This window comes from Mesoplodon densirostris, chromosome 11, assembly GCF_025265405.1.
Source record: "Mesoplodon densirostris isolate mMesDen1 chromosome 11, mMesDen1 primary haplotype, whole genome shotgun sequence".
Taxonomy (NCBI): Eukaryota; Metazoa; Chordata; class Mammalia; order Artiodactyla; family Ziphiidae; genus Mesoplodon; species Mesoplodon densirostris.
Window position 1 is genome coordinate 28125934 of NC_082671.1, and position 11733 is coordinate 28137666.

At 42.1% G+C, this 11733-nt stretch overlaps 1 non-coding gene across 1 annotated transcript; it reads left to right on the forward strand.

The window, feature by feature from the left end:
• Positions 1–11312: 11312 nt before the first annotated feature.
• LOC132499652 (U4 spliceosomal RNA) lies at positions 11313–11453 on the forward strand. The gene has a single exon (XR_009533887.1). It is a non-coding gene; the product is annotated as a U4 spliceosomal RNA (small nuclear RNA).
• The last annotated feature ends 280 nt before the right edge of the window (positions 11454–11733 follow it).

Genomic DNA, 11733 nt, shown 5'->3' on the forward strand with positions numbered 1-11733 from the left:
TACTGATTATTTTTTTTTTTTTTTTTTTTTTTTTTTTGCTGTACGCGGGCCTCTCACTGCTGTGGCCTCTCCCGTTGAGGAGCACAGGCTCCGGACACACAGGCTCCGCGGCCATGGCTCGCGGGCCCAGCCGCTCCGCGGCATGTGGGATCTTCCGGGATCGGGGCACGAACCCGTGTCCCCTGCATCGGCAGGCGGACTCTCAACCACTGCGCCACCAGGGAAGCCCCATACTGATTATTTTGAATTAAAGTTAATTAAGAAACAGTTGATGTAAGAGGGACACTTTGGCCCTTTTCTCTGACTCCTTGAAAGCAGGAAATAAATCTCCAATGTGATAGGTGCCCTGCCTTCACTGGGAGGTAGAAAGACATCCTTACCATCAAAGACAAGGAATTCAGGCAGGGAAACCTATATAGACAAACCTTGTTACTTCTTTACTCACCTACCACCCAAGCCCAAACTCAGCTTAAATTCCTTACTAATTAAACACCCAAACCTAAGTTTTTTTTGTCTTGTCAAATCCTCACAAAGGTACTGTTTCCTTATATGAAAAGATATAAAAGCTGCCTGCTTTTGGTCACTCTCTGAGTATGATCTTCTGTGTATGTGAAATTAAGTTGGCTTTTCTCCTGTTAATCTGTCTTGTGTCAGTTTTATTATTTGCAGCCACAGGAACTCAAGAAAGGTAGAGGGGGAAATTTTGCCCTCCACAACAAGGAACTGCCAGACTGTTATCCAAAGCAGATGCACCATTTTATATTCTCAACAGCAACATGTCAGAGTTCCAATTTGTCCACATCTTCACCACACTTGCTGTCTGTCTTTTTGATTATGGCCATCCATCATAGGAAGCATGAAGTGGTATCTCATTGTGGTTTTGATTTGCATTCCCTTGATGGTTAATGATATTTATCATCTGTTTATGTGCATATTGGCCATTTATATATCTTCTCTGGAGAAATATCTATTCAGATCCTTTGTCCATTTTTAAGTGAGCTATTTATCTTTCTATTGTTGAGTTTTAAGATTTAAAAAATATATTCTGGATATTAGTCCCTGGATATGATTTGCAAGTATTTTCTGTAGGTTGTCTTTTTACTTTCTTGATCATGTCCTTTGAAGCACAAACTTTTCAATTCTGATGAAGACAGAATTTATTTGGTTGCTCGTGCTTTCAATGTCATATCTAAGAAATGACATTGCCTAACCCAAAGATTTATACTTAAGTTTACTTCTAAGAGTTTTAGCTCTTACATTTAGGTCTTTGATCCATTTTGACTCAATTTTTGCATAAGGGATATGAAGTGTTGGGAGGAAGAAGGATGAAGTAGGGTCCTAACATCATTACTTTGCATGTTGATTCAATTGTCCCAGCACCATTTGTTGAAAACACTATTCTTAATCATGATGAGTCTATTTGCCCTCCTCAAAAATAACAATAAAATGGTAACAGAATCAAATCCCTTTGGAAAAGGAGGCAGCCAGTTTTCCAATAGTGCTTGCTTGCCATGGAAAACTCCCCAACTGTCAATGATAAATTTCCTTAAGTGTATAAAAATGTGGATGAAAATAGTATCATCCTCACACGGTAAGGAGCACATGAGCTCATGAAAATTTAGCTCTTAGAACAACACCTGGCACATGCCAAGTGTTCAATAAATATGTATTGATATTAAAAAAAAAAAAAAGAAAACACTATTCTTCCCCTTGAATTGTCTTACACCCTTGTTGGAAATCAAGTGACCTATATTTTTCTTAAACTCTTTTCAGTGTCTCTATTTAAATCTGCAGTGTTTCCTAGTGGATCTTGACTGATACAGTAACTGGTACCAGAAGTGATCTCAGGAAACATTCCTTCAAAAAGGGACTCTGGGATTAGGCTGCTAATATATTTGAGAAGCAATGGCTAACCCCCTTGCTGGAGGAGAGTGAACACTGATAAGCCACAGAATATAGTGGCATCATGATTACTCAAAAATCAGTTGTAGCATAGGTTATGTGCGTGTTGAAGGCACTGGGAGATCAAATCACTATGGCAGGCAGTTGTTGTGGGGACAATAGAAATTATAAAGATTTGGGAGATTTCTGGTGGCCCTATGAAGGGTAAAGGACAAATTGATTCAGAAACTGAGTAAAAGATTAAAAAACCTCCACAGCAGCTTTGAGTTTGCAAAGCCAATATAACTAAACATCAAGCACAGGGGCTAAATGTAATGGTTATAGAGTTGTAACAAAACTGAGACTTAACCCTGTCAAGATCTCTTTTGTAAAAGTAAAGACACTTGTGGGTAAGAGATAGACCCTGAGACATAAGATAGGCTCATTTTGGCAGACCTGATATGAGGTGAAAAACTTTAAAACCCTGAATACCCCCCAACTCCTACCTCTGAGTCTTTTTTCCTGACAGAGGGCAGATCCTCCTCAGCTGTTTGAGGAAACCAGTCTTCCCCCCAATAAAATTCTTTAATGACTGTACCTTGGTCAGGAGCCTCCCAAGATTATGATAATTCTCTGAACCCCCTGTACTATCCTTCATTCTTTCTAGTCCCACAGTAAGAGTTAGATCTAACATAAATGTCTTCATTTGCTTTGGCTGCTGTAACAAAGTACCACAAACTGAGTGGCATAAACCACAGAATTTACTGTCTCACAGTCCTGGAGGCTAGAATCCAAGATCAAGGTATTGGCAGGATTGGTTCCTTCCAAGAACTGTGAGAGAGACTGTTCATCTGTTCTGGTGGTTTGCTGACACTCTGGTTTTCCTCACTCTTAGAAATATTGTCCCATCTACCTTCGTGCTCACATGGTGTTCTCCCTGTATGCATGTCCCCTTTTTATAAGGACACTAGTCATATTGGATTAGAGGTTACCTAATGACCTCATTTTGACTTGGTTACATCTATAAAGACCCTATCTCCAAATAAGGCCACATTCCAAGGCAATGAGTGTTAGGATTCAACATATAAAATTTGGGAGAGACACAGTTCAACTGATGGTGATAACACAATCAGGGAAATACAGTACCTTACCCAGGAGGAAATAGCCTATACATGAAAAAAATTGAAAGATCTCAGCAATTTGTATTGGCAGGAATCTGGAGAACATGTATGAGACTGCATTTTCCAAAGGTGTTAGGTGTTAGACCAGTGATGATAAATACAAGATTTGATTAGGTTGAAGTTATCAGTTGGGTGCACTCCCATGGGAATCAGAATTTAGTGTGTTGGACTTCCCCAGTGGGGCAGTGGTTGAGAATCTGCCTGCCAATTCAGGGGACACGGGTTCTAGCCCTGGTCAGGGAAGATCCCACATGCCAAGGAGCAACTAAGTCCGTGTACCACAATTACTGAGCGCGTGCCACAGCTACTGAAGCCCGTGCGCCTAGAGCCCGTCCTCTGCAGCAAGAGAAGCCACCGCAATGAGAAGCCCGTGCACTGCAATGAAGAGTAGCCCCTGCTCGCCGCAACTAGAGAAAGTCCGCATGCAGCAACGAAGACCCAAAGCAGCCAAAAATAAATAAATTAATTAATTTTTAAAAAAGAATTTAATGTGTTGACCCAAGTGCCAAAAGAAGAATGAATGTTCTCCTAAGTTGGCTAATTGAATCTTGAGCCCAATTCATTGCCTGTCAAACTGAGAAGCCTAGACATCCTTTGTACATAGTGTAGAGGAAGGAGTCTAAGGACTCAGGGATATAGTAATGATGGCATGAATCTATCATGATCTACTTATTTTGCCACTCTGAACCACACACCTCTCTGGGAGAGCCTGAACAAGAATTCCTACACCAGTACATTACCGAATGCGTTAATAAGGTGGATATCAGCATCCTTATAAAGCTCTTTGGTAGCTATTCTTCCGTAAGCTGGAAACAATGGTTAAGGATGTTGCCAAGGAATTGAGTTCCCTCCTCTGAAATGGAGTAAAGGGATCCAGGAGTGGAAGAGCCATGGCAATCCTTAAGCCTCGGTGACAAGGTGAGTACAATTGCCTGAATAACCCACAGGGATGAAGGTGTGACCTGTAATGATATGGGATCATGTATAACTGGTCATAAGACCTTAGGAATTAAATATAAGGGCAACTTAACCAAGGTGTTTCTTGACATATTCAGACAATAATTATAGGTCTAGTGGACAGAAAACTAAGTCACTGTAGTGGGGGTTCACATCCTCTTATCCAGTTTCTGGAACTAAACTAGTTCACAGACAGAAGCCCCAAAGGACCCTGCAATGTGACCACAGGTGTGTTTTGTGAATCTTCAGTAAAACTTTTCCCAGACACAAGTGGACAGTGTGACTATGAACTGGAAAAAGGTAAATATATTTAGGGGTTATTTGATATTGGCTTTGAACTAAAGCTAATTCCCCAGAGGTACAAAATAAATAAAATAAAATTATATGAAGTGGACTTCCCTGACAATGAAGGGGGACTTGTGTTCGAACTCTGGTCCAGGAAGACCCCACATGTCGTGGAGCCACCAAGCCCATGCGCCATAGCTACTGAGCCTGTGCTCTGGAGCCCATGAGCCACAACTACTGAGCCTGAGTGCTGCAAATACTGAAGCCCCTGCACCCTAGAGCCCGTGCTCTGCGACAAGAGAAGCCACTGCAATGAGAAGCCCACACACCGCACCAAAGAGTAGCCCCCGCTTGCCGCAACTAGAGAAAAGCCCGCGCGCAGTAACAAAGACCCAATGCAGTCAAAAATAAATAAGTAAATTTACAAAAAAGAAATTATATAAAGCAAAACAAAACAAAAGCAAATAAACAAAGAAATCCACCATAGATCACCAGTCAGACTTGGACCTTATGGAGGTCAGGTGATATACAATATCTTGATCAGAGTCACGTTCACAATGGGTCCAATGGCATGATGGAGCCATTCTATGGTTGCTTCCCTAGTCTCAGATTGTATGGTGGGAAAAGGAATATTTAGTAACTGCTCTTTGATTGATGGAGTGAAGACTATAGTTAGAAAGTTCAAGTGGAAGCTGCTGTAACTCTCTCTCCAACCCATCAACACTGTGTTCCAAAAGTAATTCTGTTTCCCTGGGAAAATTCTAAAGATTTGTGCTACCACCATAGACTTGAAAGATGCAGAGTGTTTATTTCTATCACAACCCCACTTAATTCCCTGCCTGGGGCAAGAGCCACATGTGTTTTAGAGAATGACTATAGATTATTGGAAACTTAATCAGGGGTGATGCCAATTAAAGCTATGATTCTGGTTGTGGTACATTTATGGAGCAAATCAACATAGCCTCTGGCCCTTGGTATGAACTAATGACCTAGAATATAATCCCTTTCTTTCTCTCTCTACAATTCCTTTTAGCAAAGATCATCAAAAGCAGTTTGCCTTTATATGTTAGGGATAGCAACAAACTTTGACAATCTTACTTCTGTGCTATGTCTCTCTCTCTTTTCCCCCCTTCATATATATTCTTTATTCTTCTCTATCTTGCTCTATCCCTGGAAGATTGGCCTTTATGGGAACAATCTTGCCAGAGAGTGGTAGATAAATGTCACACAATTCAAGACCTGCCTCTTTGGTGGATTTCTAGGGGTCCAGTGGTCTGAAGACATGTTGGGATATCCCCTCTAAAGTGAGAGAAATTGTCGCTTATTGCATTGACCCCCAGGAAGAAAGAGGCATCATTCTTGGAGGACCTCTTTGAATTGACAACTTACACTATGTCTGATGTGTGTTGCTGCTTCTCATTTACCAGGTAACACATAGGCTTCTAGTTTCAAGTAAAGCCCAGAGGTAGATGTTTCTGTAGCAAGTCTACGGTATGATGAAAGCTGCGCTGACACTTTTGTAGGCGACAGCAGTCCCAATGGTGGAAGTGTCTGTGGGGAACAAAGATGCTGCATTTAGCCTCTAGGAAGCCTCAATAGAAGAGCCATATCAGAGACTCCCAGAGTTTTGGAAGAAGACCATACCATCTTTTTCTGACAACCATGCTCCATTTGAAAAGTAGCTCCTCACTTGCTACTGGGACCTGCTAGAGTCTGAGCCCTTGACAGTGAAATGTCCAAGTATTTAGTTCACCCAAACTGCCAACCATGAACTAAGTGTTATATGATGATCAAATTAGAACATTACATGCGAACGGTGGCATTTTGTAATTGAATGGCAATGTTATATGTAAGACTGTGGCAAAGTAGATTCGAGAGGCACAGTTAAACTGTACAAGTAATTGAGTCAGAGCGTCTTGGTAACTGCATGTACTGTTTTACTGCCTTCTCTTCATCTCACATTTAAGGTTTTACATGGAGCTTTCTGTGCCCAGAAAGCAGAGTAGGAAAAAAATGTCAGCCTGAAACTGGTCAGAAATGGAAGATCAGTGCATTATAGAATCACTTGGGGATAATTCTGAGAGTGGTGGAGGGAAACCCTCCCAGGGGCAGCAAACTAGAAGATACATTTGCTTGTGTACTTCATGTGGAAAGAGAAATATCCTGAGATATGTATCTAAACTGATTCCTGGATAGTGGCTAAAAGTTCACTAGTTGCATAGAGACTTGCTAAAAAGAGAATTAGACGATTGACAACAAGAAGACAAGGGGGAAAGCTGTGGGGGATTGACTTCTCAAAATGGTTATGGAGTGTGAAGCTATTATTGTCCCATGTAAGTGCCACCAGAGGGCATCCATTCTGGAGGAAGAGCTCAATAATCAGGTAGACAAGATGACCCAAGCTCTGTATATCAGTAAGCCTTTCCCCTCTAGTTATCTCAGTGTTTGCTTAATGGTCTCATGTATAAGTATCCATAGTGGCAGGTATGCATGGTGCTATGGATTGAATTGTGACCCTCACCCCCAAACTCACACTTCTGTACCTCAGAGTGTGACTGTATTCAGAGATAGAACCTTGGAGTCAGGGCTACTGCCCAGGGCCAGAGGGGCAATGATACCTCCCAGGGCCCCAAGGTGATGCTGCTGCCCTAGTGGACCCAGAAGGCAGGGCCAGCACCCTGGTGGGACCAGAGGACAGGGTACCAAACCAAGGAAGATTATTGTCAAGCCTGAAAATCCAACGAAATTTGCCCTGCTAGGTTGTGGACTTCTTGGGATCTGTGATCCCCTTTTCTTTCAAATTTCTCCCTTTTTGAAGGTCTATTATGTATCAGTTCCAATGTTGTATTTTGGAAGTAAATAACCCCTCTGGTTTCACATGTCTACAACTGGAGAGAAAACTTGCCTCAGGATGAATCATACCTTTAGTCTCACCTGTACTTGATTCAGATGATTTTCAGATGAGGTCTGGGACTTAGGGGTGATGTTGAAATGGTTAAGACTTTTGTGCTATTGAGATAGGAGTGAATGTATTTTGCATACGAGAAAGACATGAATTTGGGGCATCCAGAAGACAGCGTGTTACAGACTAAACTAAAATTCCACTAAAATTCATATGTTGAAGCCCTAACCCCATAATGTCAAAAAGTGACCATATTTGGAGACAGGCAGGGCCTTCAAAGAGGTAATTAAGTTAAAATGAAACCATTTGGGTGGGCCCTCATCAAATCTGACTCCTGTTCTTGTAAGAAGAGGAGATTAGGACATAAAAGACATGCTAAGGACAAGTGCACAGAGAAAAGGTTTTATGAGGACACAGTGAGAAGGCAGCCATGTGCAAGCCAAGCAGAGAGGCCTTGAGAGAAATCAAGTTTGCCAACACCTTGACCTTGGACTTCTAGTCTCCAGAGAAAAAAAATTTCTGGTGTTTAAACCACTCAGTCTGTTGCATTTTGTTATGGCAACTCTAGCAAGCTAATATACATAGTTCAACATTACCATCCCTCACCAGGCTGAGGCAGTGTCTACCACCTCTAACAACAGTGGAGGCCAGTGATGAGCCCAGTGATGAGCCCAAATGTGGCACCATCCCCTGGGAAATCAGCCCACCCTGTGGCAGAGTCATTACACAGAATCCCCTCCATCATGGAGATGGAGTGACTTGTCCTCTTAGGGATAGACATACATTTCAGGTATAGTTTTACTTGTCCTGCCAAAACCACCTCTGCCAGTTTTGTGTATGTTATTCACGCACAGACTCCAGACAGATGATTCACTTTACAGCAAAATAATTTTGACAATGTGTTCATGCTCATAATATTCACCTGTCAATACATATGCCATCACCCAGAAGCAGCTTCCAGGAGAGAACACCCTGTGAAGTCAGTACCATCCTACACTATATACCTTAAACCAGTAACTAATAAATGTTTCTCTGAAGGAAAGCCTGTCATGCATTTATTTCCTCCCTATCAGTGATATGGTAAGAAATGATTGACATTAACCATCCTGCCCTGTAAACACACTAATGGCATTTACTAGTGGAAGCATTGCATTGGTCAACAAGTTCGTTCGGGTCTTTCCATAAGATGTTACAGAAAAACCTGGATGAAGTTTTTGGCCAACCCAAAGTGTAAGGAATTCATTATCTAAAAATGGCTTTTTAGCAAGATATACTAAATTACTGTCTAGATTTCTTACTGTAAATAAATGTGGAATTTATGGGTTGATGGATGTGACTGGCTGAGTAATGAGAGTTAGTCATGCGGATCTTTCTACCTACCAAATGGTTTTCTCTGAGAACACAAAGTTAAGTGCTCATCTGTTACTCCAAGACCAAAATGCATCCCAATGTGGGAGAAAAGGAAAATTAGGAAGATGTATCTGATAGATTTAGCTAGTCTAGGAACAAATGACACATTTATGTCTGTATCCTGCATGTATCAGTTGAATCATTAGTAAAGTCTGGTGTTGGTGAGACCTATGATTCATGTGAGTCTGTTTTGAGAATCCAACTATTTATGGTAGTTCAGGTCCATCCCTTCTACAACTATGGTAAGTACATCTGGGAGCCAAAGGGTTAAAGCAGGAGCAATCCTCTCACTATTACACCTAAATACCTACTGAAGGGTTTTTGCTTCCTATCTACAATTCTTGGGCAGAGTGGATTTAGAGGTTCTAGCACCCAGGAGAGGAATGTGTCTTCCAGGGAATAGAGTCAAGATTCTTGTAAATTGGAAGCTGAGTCTTTCTCCTGACCACTTTGAGTTCCTCATGCCACTGAAACACTGGGTAGAGAAGTTGGTCTCTCTACTGGCCAGATTGAGTGGTCCTGATTACCAGGAGAAATTTGGAAGTGGAAGCAAGGAAGACTACATCTAGAACCAGGAGACTCACACGGTGCCTTTCAGTACGGCCACGGCCAATAATAAGAATCAATGGGAAACTGCGGCAATTTGATAAAGATAGAATCACTAAAGGTTGGCTCACCCCACCAGGTAAACGACTCTGTCTAGACAAGGTGCTGACAGAGGTAAGGGGATTATAGAATGGGTGGTGGAAGAAAAGAGATAAAATTATCAACTTAGTTTTTAAAGTAAATATAGCAGTGAAGAAATTAGTAAATACATTTTATGCTAATGATTTCCCTCTCTCTTTTTTCCCCCAGGCAATTTATATAAAGGGTTCTAGGAGTTGCCAATGCTTTTGGTTTCAGGTTGGAAGTATGACTGAATTGACGTTATCCTGTGATAATACGGTGGTTGATGGGACTCTGTGTGTCTCTGGTGTTGAGGAACAAACTTTTTGTCCAAGAACAGAATGCAGAATGAGGAGTAAAAAGGGTGGAACATGCTGTGTAGTTTCTATTTGCCCCATGGGTCAACTTTCTGTCCATTTCTACCTTTTTCTGTCCATGGGATTAAAATATTGTAGACTGCATCAACAGGCTTCCTTGCTCTTTGTTTCTGTATTAGTTTTGTATTGCTGTTATAACAAATTACCACAAACTTAGTGGCTTAAAATAACACAAATTTGTTATCTTACAGTTCTGGAGGTCAGAAGTCTGAAAAAAGTTTTACTAGGCTAACATCAAGGTGTTGCTATGGCTGCATTCCTTCTGGAGGTTCTGGAGGAGAATATTTCTTTGTCTTTTCCAACTTCTTAGAGGCCATCTGCATTCCCTGGTTTATGGTCCCTTCCTCCATTTTCAAAGTCAGCAACATAGCATCTTCAAATCTTTTGCTCTGAGCTTCCCTGGTGGCGCAGTGGTTGAGAGTCCGCCTGCCGGTGCGGGGGACGCGGGTTCGTGCCCCGATCCCGGAGGATCCCGCATGCCGCGGAGCGGCTGGGCCCGCGAGCCGTGGCCGCGGGGCCTGTGTGTCCGGAGCCTGTGCTCCGCAACGGGAGAGGCCACAGCAGTGAGAGGCCCGCGTACAGCAAAAAAAAAAAAAAAAATCTTTTGCTCTGACTCTCCTGCCTCCCTCTTTCACTTAAAAAGACCTTTACGGGCCTCCCTGGTGGCGCAAGTGGTTGAGAGTCCGCCTGCCGATGCAGGGGATACGGGTTCGTGCCCCGGTCTGGGAGGATCCCATATGCCGCGGAGCGGCTGGGCCCGTGAGCCATGGCCGCTGAGCCTGCACGTCCGGAGCCTGCGCGTCCGGAGCCTGTGCTCCGCAACGGGGGAGGCCAAAACAGTGAGAGGCCCGCATACCGCAAAAAAAAAAAAAAAAAAAAGACCTTTACAATGACATTGGGCCCACCCAGGATTTTCCCCTCTCAGTATTCTTTATCACATCTGTAAACTCTCTTGCCATTTAAGTAACATATCACAGGTTCTAAGGATTGGAACATGGACATCTTGGAGGGTCATTATTCTGCATAACATGGTTTCCAATTAGATTCAGCCAATGGGGGCCGCTGACAAGAGAAGAGAGAACATGAGGAGAATAAGTTTGAAGTATTTATTCCACTTGTTCCCTCCCTGCTGGTCATTGCATCCTTTTCTGAAGGCCAAGGCTCCTATCCTGGGTCCCTTTCCTCCAACTTGAGCTACTTTCTTTGCATTCTAACAATTGCTCTTTCCCCTGGGCCTTTCGGGCCCAATGGTGGCAACCACTCCAGGTTCTTACTAGCCCTGAGAAGTTTTACCATCCTTTCTTGTCTCCTCTTCATCCTGCACACACCATTACAAACAGTGCTTTTTTTGCTTCTCGATTACCCTGTTGTTTTGGAAGGAACTTGACTCAGAACAGCAGGGCAATGGTGAAACAACTATCTATGTTAAAATTATGGTGAAGATGATGATGTTGATTATCTACTTTTAGATAAAAAATTGTTCCCTCTTGGTGTACATAATCATTAGTCTAGGTTCTTTATATCTCCCTATAAAATATCTAAATTGGCTTCCCTGTTTCAGCAACACATTTTATAGTCAACCCTAGTAACTGTTCAAAAATCATCTTGTATTTAAATATTCCAACCATTCCACTGCCTTCTTTAAAAACGTGTAGCTTTGCGCAGTGGCAGTATCAGAGCCAATGAGGTTTATCCAAGGTGCGATTATTGCTAATTGAAAATTTTTCCTAATACCCTGTCGGGATGACTTGAAAACTAGTCAGCATTGGCAATTTTTGATAGTTTCCACGGAATCTGAATTTAAAAACAAACAAACAAACAAAAACAAAAAACAACAACTTGTGATGCCACTTTCTCCATTAATGTGAAGTGATTTTCTACCACTTCTAAAACTACTTCTCATTATTCCCTGTATCCTTCCTACTGCCAGTTGGTTGAAAGCATTTATAAGGAGAAGATTTCCTTCCCAGTGCCTTTTCTGCCATAAGCAGGACTCTCTTCACTCTTGTTTAACCACACTCAGTCTTCTTTTGCACTAAGACCCAAAGACTGATAATTATCATTTTTCTGTATG